The sequence below is a fragment of the Lucilia sericata genome, unplaced genomic scaffold (genome assembly GCF_015586225.1).
Source record: "Lucilia sericata isolate MDLA Ls3-8-SP2 unplaced genomic scaffold, ASM1558622v1 Contig001528F_arrow, whole genome shotgun sequence".
NCBI classification, from domain to species: Eukaryota; Metazoa; Arthropoda; class Insecta; order Diptera; family Calliphoridae; genus Lucilia; species Lucilia sericata.
The window spans coordinates 90,930-111,506 of NW_023995453.1; positions in this window are offsets into that span (position 1 = coordinate 90,930).

The window sequence follows — 20,577 nt, forward strand, 5'->3', positions numbered from 1 at the left end:
TGTACTTCTGACATAAAGTTCAAAGGTAGGAAGTCTTTCGATAAATTCTGAAGAGGAAAAATATAATTCTTGTTTATATTCTCTCATATTGTTTAGAAACCTGAAAGAAATTACAACCAGACGAGCAGAGTAATAATTTTTCACAATTATTTATTTAGGACTTATTTTATCCGATTTTAAATAATTTTAAGGGTCTTTAAGTGCTATTTTGAATAGACTTTTAAAGTACATTTTACTATAATTTAGCGTAGCCTAATGAATTTTCTATGGTCTGGTCTATAAATTAGTCTAGGGACTAGTCTATGAAGTAGCCTTTGCGTTATTTACCGACTATCCTATTATCTAGTATTTAGGGTATAGTCTATAGGCTATTCTATTATCTAGTTTATAGACATCTCTATGTATTTACCTTTGGACTAATATATAACATTATAATCTATAGACTAGTATATTGTCTAGTCTATAGAGTAGTCTATTGTCTAGTTTATAGACTACTCTATTGTGTAGACCATAGGGAGTCTATAGACTCCCTATTAGTCTATGGACCAATCTGGTGACAAAATGGACTTGTTTATTTACTACTCTAATGGCTAATCTAGCCCATAGATACAGATGAACTGTTAATTTTGAGAATACTTCATATTGATATATAATTTAAAAAAAAATGATTTGGTACAAATGGAATCAAAAAAGTACAATTGTTAATGCTGTTTTGTACAATTTGAAAATTCTATTTCCCAACCCTGATTCCTATAGGAATGTATCATATACCAGGGATGGAAAATGAGATTTTGTTTCAGTATCAAAAAATATTTCAGAGGGTACTTTTTTGGATCTTAGAGTACTAAAATATTTTTTTTTTGCTGAAAGTTGTTAATTTCTTAAATACACCTTCACATATTTAAACATTTTTAAATAATCAGCAACAGAAGTAGAAAAGGTATTATATATACCGTAGGGTGATCGATTATTCGACATTTTCCAAAAACCGGTTTTCGAGTAGTTCGAATAGTTGACATTTGAAAAAAACCGGTTGATATTTTTCAAATTCAGAGAAAACGGTTTTTTATTATAAATAAAAACATCTAGTTTAATTTGAAAAAAAAATATGACCCGAACTGATTTTTTAAAATAAACATTATTTCTTTAATGTAAAAAATTGAGAAGAATCATAATCCTAGTTTATTCTAAAGTCCCTGTTTAGTAAATTTTCATAGGCATTCCAACACTGCTATAATATTTCAGGGACAAATTAATTATTATAATTGGAATATAATCTTAAGATTGATAAAATTTTATCCAACAGTTATTCCAATCAATTTTACAAATAAATTTTTGTAATTAATTAGGAAAATCAAAAAGTTTAACCAAAGGTGCTTTAGAAAAGTATACTCTAGTTTCTTGACTCGAATATTTGAAAATTTAGACAGGCTATATTATTATTTATTTCAAAATTTAATTGAAGTAATCTTTGAATACAAGGCAAATAAAAGTATTCGAAACCGGCTTTTAAAAAGTTAAAAAACCGGGTTATTCGATATTCGAAAAAATCAACATTTAGAAAAAACCGACACTGGTAAATCAGAAAAAACTGGTTTTAAGACCGATTGAAAAACAGAATCGATCACGCTAATAAACATATATTGATATAATGAATCTTTGTCCGTCCCTTAATGTTAACCTTTTAGATATAATTTGATGAACTTCAATGTCCATGGTATCATATAGCTACCATAAAAATATTACCCCGATATTGTACTTCGTAAATATGTATATTAAAATCAGTCATGATACAATTTGTTATATTTTAATAAATCCTGTCTTAAAGAAATTCAAGCCACATTTGGCCCTATTCAAGGATGAATTTAGAAATTCAACTTATTTATTTATTATACGCTAACAATTGAGCTACAACGATAGTTTATTGTCAATAAATCTCTTATATAATTAGGATGGCCTGGTTCTCAACTAAAATTAAAGTTTTATTGATTATAAGATAGCGTTTCTCAAAATTTTTGTCCTGGGGTCAATATTTGGCGAGCTGGATCAAAGGATAAAAAGGTCCTTCTTTGAGGTTTTTATGATTTTTTTTCATATTTCTTCCAAAGGAAAGATATAAAATTTTAGTATCATTAGAAAGGTTCTTGGGAGACGCTTTTAATGGCATACCAGAAATTTTTGTGTAACAGTAAAAGTAATCTAAATTTCCTAATTTTTCGTAAAAGTTCAGGATTTTTTACATTTTAACATATATGATTTTAATATAATTGATTGAAATTAATACACAATAATCCTCAATAAAATCTACGAAACGGTTTTTTCCGTTTTTCAAAATTCAATCTAGATCAAATTTTATTAAAATTTATCGAAACCTATGTACGCTACCAAAACATTCCGAAATAATGTAAACAATAACATAGAAATCGTTATTTACTAAGCAAGCGTAACAAACAAGTAGATGTTTAGGATAAATTGTGTTACTATGTTAGTTAAACTGAAAAATGTTATTGATAATAGAATGAAACCATAAAGTATTATATACCAAAAGCTAATGAAATTAAGCATATGCTGATGTACATATTAAGTATGTCAGATAAATATAGCTAACAGAATACCTGGAAAAAAATAGAGTTTAAAATATTAAGATAAAATACAAAAAATAAAGAATTTCGAAAAACAGAAAAAAACCATTTCGGTGAAATTTAGGTGAGGTGAGGTTTATAATATAATAATTTCAATTAATTACATTATATATTTTTATGTAAAAATATGAAAAACTTAAAATTTTTCCGAAAAATTACATTTTTAATCGTTTTGGTGTTGTATACAAATTTGTGTATGTCATTGAAATCGTCTCCCAAGGACCTTTCATATGATACTAAATTTGCATATGGTTTATTTGTCAAAAATGTGAAAAAAATAACATAAAAACCCTAAAAAGGACCTTTTTATCCTTTGATCCAGCTCACCAAATATTGACGTCAGGACAAAAATTTTGAGAAATGGTATCTTAGAATGAACTAAATTTTCATTTTCGGTGGGAACATTAGCAATTTCCATTTTGGGGCCACCCTAATATACATATGTGTTATTAAATTAAAATTCGATGTTCATAGGTGTTCATTTGTTAAAAAATCAATAATCATATCAAATTATACACATGAGACCATACATAAGACCATCCATGACATGAAACAATAGTAAAACTAAAAAAACTCAATTTGATATTCTGTCCAGTCGTACTGGAATAATTGGTTTTGGCATTATAATCTTTCGATTAGGCCAAGAAGTCTTAGCTGCAGATGCAGCTAATCAAACTTAAAGTACAAACAAACAAAACGTAAATCTATCGAAATTGATAAAAATTTCTCAATAGTTAAAATGATTGCTATAAAATCGTAAAAATAAAATAGCTTTGACGATTTTTTCCTCGAAATTTGACGATTTTACACCCAAATCATCTGGCAACTATGTATAGCACTCTGGTTGGTTTTGGTTGGTTTACGTGGTAGTTCACTACGCGAGAACTGTCAAGTAGAATCGAAGAGACTCCGTTTTGACCGGACCACTCCACTCGTCAGATGTTGTATTTGTAGTATTAGATCCAGCCCGTAGCTGTGAGAAATCTGTGGATATCATTAAGCCTAAATTCAGATATCTCACCAAGGTTAGATATGAAGTGATTGCCAAGGAAGCGGTTTTTCTTTACGGCCAGAGCAGGGCATTCGCAGAGGAGATGGAAGACCGTTTTTTACTTTTCCCTGTCTTTGCAACTGCGACAATAATCATTGTTAGGGAGACCAAGCCGACTTGCGTGTCTGCCTATTACCCAGTGTCCTGTTATTACTGCTATCAGCCTCGATATGTCCCGCCTACTTCAGTTTATAAGGTGTCTTGTGCGTTTCTCATTGAAGGAGGGCCACAATAACTTGGCCCTTTTACATGTGTGTAGGTTATTCCACCTATTTTTAGCTTTTTGAAGAAAGAATCTGAGGATATTGCTCTTGATAAAACTTAACGGAGTTGCTGCTGAAACGGCGTCGGAAATGTCAAGAGCAGATCCCGTTCTGGCAAGCTCATCTGCCTGTTCATTATGGTAGTAGTCCCTATGCGCAGGAACCCAAACAAGGGTAATGTCAGACAGGCGACCCAGCATTGATAGATCCTTCTTGCATTGCCTAACTAATAGGGAGGTAGTAGTATAAGAGTTTAGTGAGAGAAGTGCCGCTTGACTATCGACAAAGATTCCTATGTTGTCGCGAATATTGAGGTCATGTAATATCCTACAGGCTGACATTATCGCAAATATTTCAGCCTGGAAGACACTACAGTTGTTGGGAAGACGGTGGGATAGACTTACCCCAGCTTCTTTGCAGAAGACACCAGAACCAACACCGCAGTTCATTTTAGAACGATCTGTAAAGATTCTGGTGGTATATTCGCTTGGTAGATTACCTCTGCACCACTCGCTCCTGGAAGGAATTCTGACTTTGAAGACTCTATCAAAGACAGTGTGTGGGGTAATATAGTCGGATGGTTGGTTCAAGATTGGAGGTAACAAGCTTAAAATCATAGCGTGTCTATATGTTCTTGATCTCCAACTTCCGGATGAGTTAAGCCTTACTGCGCTGCAAGCAGATATGGCCATTATATGCATATATATAGATAGGATGTGCAATATAGTGTTCAGAGCTTCTGATGGACTAGTTCTTATAGCCCCTGTTTTCCCAATGCATGCTGATCTCTGAACTTTGTATAGCTGATCTACAACAAACTTCTTCTTAGTTGAAGTCCACCATACCACAGTGGGGCAGAATCGAAATTCTTTGGAAATAAATCTGGCATTTCTAAACGGCTGATCCGATCGGGATAAAATTTGGCGTGAGCGTAGCCAAGGAGTATTCGAGTTTAAGTTTTGAAGATGAACCCTGCAGATGCCCCAGGGACGCTGTGGCGGCTCAAAGTAGGGTACCTACGACATGTAAAATTTTTAAACTCGTGCCATTTTTTTGTTTTTCACCCAAAGATTTTTATATTTTCTGAAAGCGCTCGACGAGATCTTGAAAAAACATGCATTTAAAAGTTTAGTGATACAAAATTTACCATACCTTGGTCCGCCTTTTTTTGAATACCGGGCGTATTTTGGACCAAATGGACTCAATTTTTTCTTGTTAGTTAGACAACAAAATTTATACAAAAAATTTCAGATCAATATCATTTACAGATCCAAAAATATACGTTTTTTAATTTAAAAATTCAAAAAATTTTAGATTTTTGCCGTTTTTTTGCCAAAAATGTGTCTTAACTCTTTTATTAATAAAATAAAATTTTCTTTAAGAACATATAACAATTTTATAGTTTTCTAAAAGGTATCTTTACGCAGAACGCTTTGGCGTAAAAAACTTGTCCTATTTTTTGAAAATGTTGCCACTGCGTCCTTCCAAATATGACCTATTTTTTATCAAAACTTCAACTTTGGGCGACATGTTCTAAAATCCCAAAGCTGGGATCAGAAAACTGAAAGCAGTTTTGGAAACCTCAATATGTTTTCTATTTACTCCAAAAGTATTTTTCCAGCCCTGAAAGAAATGTGAACCCTATGGGCAAAAAAGTAAAAAATCCCATTTTTGGGATTTTCATTCCTATTTTTGGGAATTGCGGGATGCCCTTTGACCTTTTCAATTTTTATACCCTCCACCACCATCAGTGGTGATAGAGGGTATATATAAGTTTGTCATTCCGTGTGTAACACCAAAAAATATTCATCTTAGACCCAACAAAGTATATATATTCTGGATCCTTATGAAATTCTGAGTCGATTTAGCTATGTCCGTCTGTCCGTCTGTCTGTCTGTCTGTCTGTCTGTCTGGTTAAAACACGCTCACGCTAAAACTAAGCAAACAAAATCAACCAAATTCACTGAGAGTACTCATTGTTTTCCTAAGCAGTTTGGTATTGAAAATCAGCAAAATCGGTTCACAACGTAAAACGTTATGAGTAAAAATTTCAGACTACCTCAAAAAAATTAAGTTTTTTTCCCCAATTCTTGAGTAGTTTTCTCAGAAACTACCAAAGATAATTCGACAAATTTTGTCACAGATTATTTTGTCCATCTATAGATTAATTATGTTTAAAATTGTAACAATCGATCCCAAATTTCCCATAGCCCCCATACAAAGGTACATATTCCGGAAATTAATTTATCGTTAATAACTTCCTCAAATATATCGGTATCAACACAAAATTTTGTACATATTGACTTTATATGAACAGGAATTAAAACTACCGACTTAGATCTGTATCGGTCCACAATTGGTCATAGCTCCCATATAAGGTCCACTTTCGAAAATCACTTAAATGAACATATTTTATTGAAAAATAAAGCTATCGGGATAAAATTCGACATGAATATGTTTTGTATATACATAAATCATTCTACGGAATTATTTTCCGGATCGGTCCATAATTGGTCATAGCTCCCATATAAGGTTCACATCCGAAAATCACTTAAACGAGCATAATTCATAGATAAATAAAGCTATCTGGATAAAATTCGACATGAATGTGTTTTGTGTGTATATGAATTACTCTACGAAATTTGTTCCGGATCGGTCCATAATCGGTCATAGCTCCCATATAAGGTCCACATCCGAAAATCACTCAAATGCGCATAATTCATTGATTAATAAAGCTATCAGGGTAGAACCCGAGGTGAATATGTTCTGTATATAGATATAAATCATTCAGTGATTTATATCTTCTTTGCAGAAGACACCCAGCTTTCAGCAGAAGACACCAGAACCAACACCGCAGTTCATTTTAGAACGATCTGTAAAGATTCTGGTGGTATATTCGCTTGGTAGATTACCTCTGCACCACTCGCTCCTGGAAGGAATTCTGACTTTGAAGACTCTATCAAAGACAGTGTGTGGGGTAATATAGTCGGATGGTTGGTTCAAGATTGGAGGTAACAAGCTTAAAATCATTGCGTGTCTATATGTTCTTGATCTCCAACTTCCGGATGAGTTAAGCCTTACTGCGCTGCAAGCAGATATGGCCATTATATGCATATATATAGATAGGATGTGCAATATAGTGTTCAGAGCTTCTGATGGACTAGTTCTTATAGCCCCTGTTTTCCCAATGCATGCTGATCTCTGAACTTTGTATAGCTGATCTACAACAAACTTCTTCTTAGTTGAAGTCCACCATACCACAGTGGGGCAGAATCGAAATTCTTTGGAAATAAATCTGGCATTTCTAAACGGCTGATCCGATCGGGATAAAATTTGGCGTGAGCGTAGCCAAGGAGTATTCGAGTTTAAGTTTTGAAGATGAACCCTGCAGATGCCCCAGGGACGCTGTGGCGGCTCAAAGTAGGGTACCTACGACATGTAAAATTTTTAAACTCGTGCCATTTTTTTGTTTTTCACCCAAAGATTTTTATATTTTCTGAAAGCGCTCGACGAGATCTTGAAAAAACATGCATTTAAAAGTTTAGTGATACAAAATTTACCATACCTTGGTCCGCCTTTTTTTGAATACCGGGCGTATTTTGGACCAAATGGACTCAATTTTTTCTTGTTAGTTAGACAACAAAATTTATACAAAAAATTTCAGATCAATATCATTTACAGATCCAAAAATATACGTTTTTTAATTTAAAAATTCAAAAAATTTTAGATTTTTGCCGTTTTTTTGCCAAAAATGTGTCTTAACTCTTTTATTAATAAAATAAAATTTTCTTTAAGAACATATAACAATTTTATAGTTTTCTAAAAGGTATCTTTACGCAGAACGCTTTGGCGTAAAAAACTTGTCCTATTTTTTGAAAATGTTGCCACTGCGTCCTTCCAAATATGACCTATTTTTTATCAAAACTTCAACTTTGGGCGACATGTTCTAAAATCCCAAAGCTGGGATCAGAAAACTGAAAGCAGTTTTGGAAACCTCAATATGTTTTCTATTTACTCCAAAAGTATTTTTCCAGCCCTGAAAGAAATGTGAACCCTATGGGCAAAAAAGTAAAAAATCCCATTTTTGGGATTTTCATTCCTATTTTTGGGAATTGCGGGATGCCCTTTGACCTTTTCAATTTTTATACCCTCCACCACCATCAGTGGTGATAGAGGGTATATATAAGTTTGTCATTCCGTGTGTAACACCAAAAAATATTCATCTTAGACCCAACAAAGTATATATATTCTGGATCCTTATGAAATTCTGAGTCGATTTAGCTATGTCCGTCTGTCCGTCTGTCTGTCTGTCTGTCTGTCTGGTTAAAACACGCTCACGCTAAAACTAAGCAAACAAAATCAACCAAATTCACTGAGAGTACTCATTGTTTTCCTAAGCAGTTTGGTATTGAAAATCAGCAAAATCGGTTCACAACGTAAAACGTTATGAGTAAAAATTTCAGACTACCTCAAAAAAATTAAGTTTTTTTCCCCAATTCTTGAGTAGTTTTCTCAGAAACTACCAAAGATAATTCGACAAATTTTGTCACAGATTATTTTGTCCATCTATAGATTAATTATGTTTAAAATTGTAACAATCGATCCCAAATTTCCCATAGCCCCCATACAAAGGTACATATTCCGGAAATTAATTTATCGTTAATAACTTCCTCAAATATATCGGTATCAACACAAAATTTTGTACATATTGACTTTATATGAACAGGAATTAAAACTACCGACTTAGATCTGTATCGGTCCACAATTGGTCATAGCTCCCATATAAGGTCCACTTTCGAAAATCACTTAAATGAACATATTTTATTGAAAAATAAAGCTATCGGGATAAAATTCGACATGAATATGTTTTGTATATACATAAATCATTCTACGGAATTATTTTCCGGATCGGTCCATAATTGGTCATAGCTCCCATATAAGGTTCACATCCGAAAATCACTTAAACGAGCATAATTCATAGATAAATAAAGCTATCTGGATAAAATTCGACATGAATGTGTTTTGTGTGTATATGAATTACTCTACGAAATTTGTTCCGGATCGGTCCATAATCGGTCATAGCTCCCATATAAGGTCCACATCCGAAAATCACTCAAATGCGCATAATTCATTGATTAATAAAGCTATCAGGGTAGAACCCGAGGTGAATATGTTCTGTATATAGATATAAATCATTCAGTGAAATTTTTTCCGGATCAGTTCACAATTGGTACTAGCTCCCATATAAGGTCCACATCCTAAAATCGCTTAAACAAGCTTAATTCATTGATAAATAAAGCTATCGGGATAAAATTCGATATGAATATGTTTTGTGTGTAAATATTAATTATTTTACGAATTTTTTTTTTCGGATCGGTCCATAATTGGTCATAGCTCACATATAAGGTCCACATCCGAAAATCACTTAAATGCGCATAATTCATTGATAAATGAAGCTATCAGGGTAAAACTCGACGTGAATTTGTTTTGTATATGTAAATCATTCGTGAAAAATTTCCACATCGGTCCATAATTGGTTACATTCCATATAAGGAATTTTTTCAGCATCGGTCTATAACTAGCTCCCATATAAGGTTCACTTCTGAAAACCACATAATACCACATAATTTATTATTAAACTCGACATGAGTATGTTCTGTGTATAGATAAATCATTTTGAATTTTTTTTCGAATTGGTACATTATTGGTCATAGTTCCCATATAAGTTATTGGCAGGATCGGAACATAATAGGTCGAAGAATAATCGGTCGATATCTGAAAATCACTTAATACAAATGTTTCTTGTCCTAATCAAAATTAGTTACATACATACATGCATAAATAAGTTACAAAATGATAAATAGTATCTTAATTACGGAAACAAAACATGTGCCGGGTTTTACAGTTCTCCATAAGGAAAATAAAGTACTTAAGTACTTAGTATGTACTTTAATACTTAAGTAAAATTTATTTCTTTAGTATAAACTATAAATTCGGCCCTATAACATATTTATTTTGGGTTTTAATAAAAAGTAGTTTGCAGGTGGAGGGTATTTAAGATTCGGCAGTGCCGAATATAGCAATCTAACTTGTTTTGCATTTTCTTATTTGAAATGACAAATTTAACAAGTGTTGAAAATTTCATTGAGTTTTGTTCATAAATAAAGATTTTGTCATATATTACATATTTGTTTAATTTCTAAAACTATGATTTATATCAAAATTTTAATAGGGTCGCAAATAGCTACAACAATTTAGTCCATATTTATCCCTTAATATCTTTTTTAGTTAGATATGGAAACTCTCGATTCTTTACAAAAATTTTCAAGCCAATATCTCAATTACATTCAAAAATATGTTCATTTAAACCTGTATCCTTTAATTTCTTCTTTTTCATATTTTAGTATTAAATATGACAGAACATATTTAAATCTTATATTTACCTATTTTCTATTTGTTTGCTTATCCTTATAATTGAAAGGTCCTATTATGCTTAAATTTTCAGAAATTTATAACTATTTTTTACCTAAATTTTTTCGACAGATCATTTCGTTCTGTTTCGTTTATGATCATGTAGGTAAAAATATACAGGTAATGATAATTTCGATTCATTCACTAATAAGAAATATCAATGACTGAATTACAGGTTATAGTAATATAGTCCTAAATGTTAATAGGTAGACAATTCGTAATTTTTTACTTTGGAATACCTGTATCGGAAATGACAAGAATTGGTATATAAGTAAACTTCTCAGATTTTAAGTACCATATTTAATAAATCTACAATGAAGATTACATTAAAGTACGAAGAGTTGTGTTCCGTTTTATGGAGTGTATCTTCAAAAGGGCCAGAAAGAATTGAAGACATTTCAAATTATATAAAAACTACATATAGTAGAAAAGTAGACAAAACAGGCATATCAAAAATTGAAAACTTTTTGATGTAAAAAGTAAGTTTGTGGATGGAAATCAAAAGAAATTTCGATTAACATTTTGTAGTTGGATGGAAACTACTACGGAAATCTCAACTTACAACACATCAACAGGACCGCCTTGCAAGTCATACGAAGACTTATGTTCAAGGTAAAAAAAGAGGGTCACACAAAAACTTTTTTCAATCTCAAATGAGGAAATTGCTGATACATTTAACGAAATGCTTAAAAAGGAAAACCAACCTATGGATGCCGTACATATTGCAACTATTCTTCCTAATGCATCACCAAAACGACTTAAGCGAATTGTGGAAAGTATACCAACTCCAACATCACAATAAAATTTTACTGAAGAGGAAGCAAAAGAGCTTATGTTGGAACTGGGTCTCAGTCGAAATAAGTACCAAATATTAAGGAAAGGTCTGCATGAAAAAGGACACAATATATTACCATCATACAAGGCGATCCAGGAAAAAAATAAACTATCCTACCATCACCTATTGCTGTTAATGATGTGGAAGCTTGTATTGATATATCATCTTTGCTCGAAAACACAGCATCAAGAATTGTGTCAGACTTTTCAGAAGACCAACTAAGGAAAATTCATAACTGTGATGTTGTCTTAATGTGTAAGTGGGGATGTGACGGTTTATCAGCACTTCCAGAATACAAACAAGCTTGTGGAAGTCGGACATTAGCAGATTACAAAAGTGTATTTATGTCATCATTAGTGCCATTACGAATTCGTTCATATTCCCTTAATCCATCATCGTCAAGCATCGGAAATTCATTTGGAGATATATGGATCAATACAACTCCGGGTTCAAAAAATTTTTGTAGACCCATTGGATTTGAATATATAAAGGAGTCAAAGAAAACAACAAAAGATTTAGTGGAATATTTAAAATATGAAATAAATGTACTGGAGCCCATTTGCATAAAAATAAAGGAATTCTCTATTAACGTATCATATCAGCTAATCTTAACAATGATTGATGGAAAGGTCAGCAATGCCATAACAGAAACTTCTTCCTTCTGGAGATGCTCAATATGTAATGAGAAAAAGTTGCAATTCTCAAATATAAACAAAAGCAGAAGTATTAATGAAGAAGTCCTGTCTTTCGGAATTTCACCACTTCATGCCAGAATACGATTTTTGGATTACTTTCTACACATAGCATACGACCTCAAATATAGAAGTGTGCCAGAGAATCTTACTAAATCAACAAAAAATAATGAAGAATTGAAAGAATTGAGAGCTGCGGAAAAAAGCAGAATCCAAGAAGAATTTAAAGTTCAGATGGGATTAAACATCGACAAACCACTTCCAAGTTGCGGTAGTACAAATGACGGTAATACGGCAAGAAGGTTTTTTCGTGAATTTGAAATTACTTCAAAAATAACTGGAATCGACAAGGAGTTGCTTCGAAGAGTTAACACTATTTTAATGGCACTGAATAGTAAACATAAAATTAATGGAAATCGATTTGGGGAATATACATCTGAAATTTCTAAATTACTTGTATCTCTGTATCCATGGAGGGAACTAACACCAACAGTACACAAAGTATTGTGTCATGGTCAAATAATAATTGAATCGAATATTCTTCCACTTGGAGAGTTAACAGAAGAAGCCAGGCAATCACAGAATGAAGACATTTTTAATAGTTTACTTCTATCTTCTGATCCTGTTCTTTCAACTATGCGAAAAAGATGGATTTGTTATGAAACTCTATCATCTCAAAACAAGGAAGATTTAAAGGACTTATATTACCTTCTGGATATGTATACCGATATGACAGATTATTTTATAGAAAATAAGTAGTGTTAGGAATTAACTATATAAGTAGGTTGTAAGAATTAATTGTATTATGTTTAAGATAAACAGTTCAAATAAAAAAGCTATTATACTAACTGATGATATTGTATTAAATTGTGTTTTATATTTCGGTGGGCGGGAAAGGTGGTTTGTGTGGGGTGATTTAGGTGTTGTTGTGCGTGGCTCATAATAAAATTATAATTTTTTTTATTGTATATACAATGTTATACGGTTGTATTCATAAAAAGTTAATTTAGGTTTATTAAACATTATTAAGCAAAATCCACGAAAATGGTATTCATAAACGTCAAATAGCTTAAAATACCTTCAATAAACCAATGACAAATAGAAAAAATTTATTGTACGCTCGACCCTACTTTAAGCCAACAATAAGTTGAATTCTTACAAATTTTGTCTCTGATTAAGCTTTTTTCATTAATTTTAGGTTGAAGACGAAAACTAATCATGTTTTATTCTGAAATGAAATCTAAAAATTGTAATTTTAAAGTTTACAAATTTGTAAATAAAATTCCAGATAAATTTTAACAGTTGTATTCATAAAAAATGCTTATTTTAGATTTAAATCACACAATAGTTAAAGTACACTTTAGACTGAAAAGCCATTAATAAAATTGTGGTATTCATAAACAAATAACAAACCTACATTAACTATTGTGCTGTTTATTGTTTAACTTGGCATCACTGTACAATTTGGCTGTCATTTTCTGTGTTAGCGTTGCGAACAATTAGGATAAAATATTCGTTGAGTCGGTTTTCTTAATTTTATATTTTTGGTTATAACACATTTTTGAAAATAAGAACGAACTTTTAAGAAAAATACATGTATACATGGCTACAATAAATATATATTTAGTTCAGATGAATGAATATAACATATATATTTTTAATTATAATTAAAAGTATTCGAATAACGAATATTTTGTGACAAAATAAACATCACTATGCACATTTTATTATTTTTATAGCAATTTTTAATAATTTTTTGCAAATACTGATAAATTTCTTTGATAAAAGACTACATTTTATTGCCGGAGAAGATATTTTGCATTGATAGAACACTAATCAATATAATTTACACTCTTAATTACTTCATGGCTTTATATTTAGCGAATAAACTTTGAAAAAGACAAATAAAATGATTGTGGCCATGATTTGATTGACAGGCGGGCATTTCCAAATTGCCAAAAATAGTATTAACCACTGGAATACTGTCAAATATTCATTGTTAAATTTGTCATTTCAAATAAGAAAATGCAAAAAAAAATTGAAAAGGTCAAAGGGCATCCAGCAATTCCCAAAAATAGGAGTGAAAATGGGATTTTTTACTTTTTTGCCCATAGGGTCCACATTTCTTTCAGGGCTGGGAAAATACTTTTGGAGTAAATATAAAACATATTGAGGTTTCCAAAACTGCTTTCAGTTTTCTGATCCCAGCTTTGGGATTTTAGAACATGTCGCCCAAAGTTGAAGTTTTGATAAAAAATAGGTCATATTCGGAAGGACGCAGTGGCAACATTTTCAAAAAATAGGACAAGCTTTTTACGCCAAAGCGTTCTGCGTAAAGATACCTTTTGGAGAACTATAAAATTGTTATATATTCTTAAAGAAAATTTTATTTTATTAATAAAAGAGTTAAGACACATTTTTGGCAAAAAAACGGCAAAAATCTAAAATTGTTTGAATTTTTAAATTAAAAAACGTATATTTTTGGATCTGTAAATGATATTGATCTGAAATTTTTTGTATATTATTGGAAATTTCTTAATTACTTCATGGCTTTATATTTAGCGAATAAACTTTGAAAAAGACAAATAAAATGATTGTGGCCATGATTTGATTGACAGGCGGGCATTTCCAAATTGCCAAAAATAGTATTAACCACTGGAATACTGTCAAATATTCATTGTTAAATTTGTCATTTCAAATAAGAAAATGCAAAAAAAAATTGAAAAGGTCAAAGGGCATCCAGCAATTCCCAAAAATAGGAGTGAAAATGGGATTTTTTACTTTTTAGCCCATAGGGTCCACATTTCTTTCAGGGCTGGGAAAATACTTTTGGAGTAAATATAAAACATATTGAGGTTTCCAAAACTGCTTTCAGTTTTCTGATCCCAGCTTTGGGATTTTAGAACATGTCGCCCAAAGTTGAAGTTTTGATAAAAAATAGGTCATATTCGGAAGGACGCAGTGGCAACATTTTCAAAAAATAGGACAAGCTTTTTACGCCAAAGCATTCTGCGTAAAGATACCTTTTGGAGAACTATAAAACTGTTATATATTCTTAAAGAAAATTTTATTTTATTAATAAAAGAGTTAAGACACATTTTTGGCAAAAAAACGGCAAAAATCTAAAATTTTTTGAATTTTTAAATTAAAAAACGTATATTTTTGGATCTGTAAATGATATTGATCTGAAATTTTTTGTATATTATTGGAAATTTTGTTGTCTAACTAACAAGAAAAAATTGAGTCCATTTGGTCCAAAATTACGCCCGGTATTCAAAAAAAGGCGGACCAAGGTATGGTAAATTTTGTATCACTAAATTTTTAAATGCCTATAACTCGGATATTATAGAGATAAGTAGTATGTCCAAGCATGTTTTTTCAAGATCTCGTCGAGCGCGGCACGAGTTTAAAAATTTTACATGTCGTAGGTACCCTACTTTGAGCCGCCACAGCGCCGTCCCTAGGGCATCTGCGGGGTTCATCTTAAAAACTTAATACTCCTTGGCTACGCTCACGCCAAATTTTATACCGATCGGATCAGCCGTTTAGAAATGCCAGATTTATTTCCAAAAAATTTCGATTCTGCCCCACTGTGTAACGGTACATAGCCAACAAGATGATGATGGCAGTGCCAATTTTTATACCCTCCACCACCATCAGTGGTGATAGAGGGTATATATAAGTTTGTCATTCCGTGTGTAACACCAAAAAATATTCATCTTAGACCCAACAAAGTATATATATTCTGGATCCTTATGAAATTCTGAGTCGATTTAGCTATGTCCGTCTGTCCGTCTGTCCGTCTGTCTGTCTGTCTGTCTGTCTGTCTGTCTGGTTAAAACACGCTCACGCTAAAACTAAGCAAACAAAATCAACCAAATTCACTGAGAGTACTCATTGTTTTCCTAAGCAGTTTGGTATTGAAAATCAGCAAAATCGGTTCACAACGTAAAACGTTATGAGTAAAAATTTCAGACTACCTCAAAAAAATTAAGTTTTTTTCCCCAATTCTTGAGTAGTTTTCTCAGAAACTACCAAAGATAATTCGACAAATTTTGTCACAGATTATTTTGTCCATCTATAGATTAATTATGTTTAAAATTGTAACAATCGATCCCAAATTTCCCATAGCCCCCATACAAAGGTACATATTCCGGAAATTAATTTATCGTTAATAACTTCCTCAAATATATCGGTATCAACACAAAATTTTGTACATATTGACTTTATATGAACAGGAATTAAAACTACCGACTTAGATCTGTATCGGTCCACAATTGGTCATAGCTCCCATATAAGGTCCACTTTCGAAAATCACTTAAATGAACATATTTTATTGAAAAATAAAGCTATCGGGATAAAATTCGACATGAATATGTTTTGTATATACATAAATCATTCTACGGAATTATTTTCCGGATCGGTCCATAATTGGTCATAGCTCCCATATAAGGTTCACATCCGAAAATCACTTAAACGAGCATAATTCATAGATAAATAAAGCTATCTGGATAAAATTCGACATGAATGTGTTTTGTGTGTATATGAATTACTCTACGAAATTTGTTCCGGATCGGTCCATAATCGGTCATAGCTCCCATATAAGGTCCACATCCGAAAATCACTCAAATGCGCATAATTCATTGATTAATAAAGCTATCAGGGTAGAACCCGAGGTGAATATGTTCTGTATATAGATATAAATCATTCAGTGAAATTTTTTCCGGATCAGTTCACAATTGGTACTAGCTCCCATATAAGGTCCACATCCTAAAATCGCTTAAAAAAGCTTAATTCATTGATAAATAAAGCTATCGGGATAAAATTCGATATGAATATGTTTTGTGTGTAAATATTAATTATTTTACGAATTTTTTTTTTCGGATCGGTCCATAATTGGTCATAGCTCACATATAAGGTCCACATCCGAAAATCACTTAAATGCGCATAATTCATTGATAAATGAAGCTATCAGGGTAAAACTCGACGTGAATTTGTTTTGTATATGTAAATCATTCGTGAAAAATTTCCACATCGGTCCATAATTGGTTACATTCCATATAAGGAATTTTTTCAGCATCGGTCTATAACTAGCTCCCATATAAGGTTCACTTCTGAAAACCACATAATACCACATAATTTATTATTAAACTCGACATGAGTATGTTCTGTGTATAGATAAATCATTTTGAATTTTTTTTCGAATTGGTACATTATTGGTCATAGTTCCCATATAAGTTATTGGCAGGATCGGAACATAATAGGTCGAAGAATAATCGGTCGATATCTGAAAATCACTTAATACAAATGTTTCTTGTCCTAATCAAAATTAGTTACATACATACATGCATAAATAAGTTACAAAATGATAAATAGTATCTTAATTACGGAAACAAAACATGTGCCGGGTTTTACAGTTCTCCATAAGGAAAATAAAGTACTTAAGTACTTAGTATGTACTTTAATACTTAAGTAAAATTTATTTCTTTAGTATAAACTATAAATTCGGCCCTATAACATATTTATTTTGGGTTTTAATAAAAAGTAGTTTGCAGGTGGAGGGTATTTAAGATTCGGCAGTGCCGAATATAGCAATCTAACTTGTTTTATAAGTGATTCTGTTGTGAACAAATATAGAACACAAATAAGAATTTTGAAAACTAAGCAACGGGAACACGAAGTTTTGTATAGAAAGTATAATATAGTTTACGTAAGTGATTGTGATTTGCGTAGTGAACGTTTTTTGAACGATTTATTTAGAAGAACGTTAAAAAGAGGAAGAGTCGGCATATATTCCGAGCTTCCAGATAATATGTATTGTGTAGTTCAGAGAAGGTTGGAATCGTTGTTTGGTAATGATCGAAGTTTGAAGTTTGTTAAATGTACGAAGTTGGCTGTTGACATGCCTAGCGAAGAGGAAATGTATGGGATAATTGAGAATACTCATAATAGCGGGAACCATAGAGGTATTTTGAAGAATTTTGGGGAAATAAAAGACTCCCATTTTTATCCAAATTTAATCAAATATATAAATAAATTTATAAATTCTTGCAGAATATGCAATGAAAATAAGTACGATAGAAATCCTTATCGTAAACATTTTAATCATACTATAACACCTGAAAGACCAAACATGATTGTTCATATGGATATTTTTCAGATTCATAGAACATATTTCCTGACCACAATAGACAGATTTACTAAATTGGGGTCTGTGCATAAAATTACAGATAAAAATATGTGTACGGTCAAGGTAAAGATTCAGGAAAGGATTGCCTTACTTGGCAAACCGGAGTTATTAATAATGGACAATGAGTTCAATAACGCTTTGATAAGACATTAGAATTCTGAAACGAAGTAACGAAAATATAGATGTGGAGGAGCTAGTTATTAGGGCGATAGGCTTTTACAATGGCACAATTCACTCCTCGACAAATATGAAACCAATCGACCTTTTGAACCGTTCAGATATAGATCATCGGAAAATTGCTCAATATATGGGTGATAGGAAGAGGAAGGCTATTAATAGGGTTAATTCGAAAAGAGGGAAAGTTCCCAACTATGATAATCGGGAGTTGTATATGAAAAACCCCGGAGCCCAAAGACAAAAAACGGCTAAAAGATTTTTAAAATACAATTCAAATAATCCTAATAAGATGGATTTGGCAAATATTAAAAGACCATTGAAAACTTTTTCAGGGAACGGCAATGTTGACCATCCTGGTACTTCTGTTGTTTTGGTTGGCACCATGCACTGAGTCAGCGGTCCGGATTGGAGGTATCGAGACCCAGGCGGTTTATGCGGTGTTGCAGGGTGAGCCTCTCAGCAGAATTGAAAGTTTCTCAGATTTAATCCACGTAATCGATGTAAACGACATTAGGGATACAATTCAAAAATTAAAATTGAGTATTTCTCATAACTTTGAAGTGGATGATGGTTGGCTTCCTATAAGCCTTAATAGGAAAATTAACGAGCTAGAAAACTCGTTGCAAACTCTTAAAATTCACACAAGTTCAAGAAAAAAAGGGCACTAATAAATGCAGGAGGTAGATTGATAAATTGGCTGTTTGGTAATATGGACGATGAGGACAGATTGAGAATAGAGGATCATCTCGAAGATATAGATTTGAATCAGAAGAATATTATTAATAATTTAAATAAACAAGTAAAAATAAATAATGAGATGCAAAGTTACTTGCAGAATATTCGATTGGTCGTGGAACAGAATAGGAAATGGTTTAATAGAACATTCACAGGTGTGGTCGATGAAAGTTTAAGAGTAACAAAGTATAATAATTTCATATTGTTGATTAATGAGGTGAAGGATAAAATAGAACAGGTGCAGGAGAATATAGTGATGTCCAAGTATGGAATTGTAAGCAGATTTTTTTTGACGAACGAAGAGGTGGATCACTTTGATAGTTTGAGGATGAGATATATGAAGGGTAGTATGGGCTCGATAGATGACAATTGGATAGTTTTTGTTCTGTTAATACCGAATTTTATTGACAAAGAATATAAGACGGAAATTGTGCAGTTTTATGCAGTTAAATGTTGAAATAACAAGAACTGTAACTATAAACAAGTTAGATTGCTATATTCGGCACTGCCGAATCTTAAATACCCTCCACCTGCAAACTACTTTTTATTAAAACCCAAAATAAATATGTTATAGGGCCGAATTTATAGTTTATACTAAAGAAATAAATTTTACTTAAGTATTAAAGTACATACTAAGTACTTAAGTACTTTATTTTCCTTATGGAGAACTGTAAAACCCGGCACATGTTTTGTTTCCGTAATTAAGATACTATTTATCATTTTGTAACTTATTTATGCATGTATGTATGTAACTAATTTTGATTAGGAAAAGAAACATTTGTATTAAGTGATTTTCAGATATCGACGACCGATTATTCTTCGACCTATTATGTTCCGATCCTGCCAATAACTTATATGGGAACTATGACCAATAATGTACCAATTCGAAAAAAAATTCAAAATGATTTATCTATACACAGAACATACTCATGTCGAGTTTAATAATAAATTATGTGGTATTATGTGGTTTTCAGAAGTGAACCTTATATGGGAGCTAGTTATAGACCGATGCTGAAAAAATTCCTTATATGGAATGTAACCAATTATGGACCGATGTGGAAATTTTTCACGAATGATTTACATATACAAAACAAATTCACGTCGAGTTTTACCCTGATAGCTTCATTTATCAATGAATTATGCGCATTTAAGTGATTTTCGGATGTGGACCTTATATGTGAGCTATGACCAATTATGGACCGATCCGAAAAAAAAATTCGTAAAATAATTAATATTTACACACAAAACATATTCATATCGAATTTTATCCCGATAGCTTTATTTATCAATGAATTAAGCTTGTTTAAGCGATTTTAGGATGTGGACCTTATATGGGAGCTAGTACCAATTGTGAACTGATCCGGAAAAAATTTCACTGAATGATTTATATCTATATACAGAACATATTCACCTCGGGTTCTACCCTGATAGCTTTATTAATCAATGAATTATGCGCATTTGAGTGATTTTCGGATGTGGACCTTATATGGGAGCTATGACCGATTATGGACCGATCCGGAA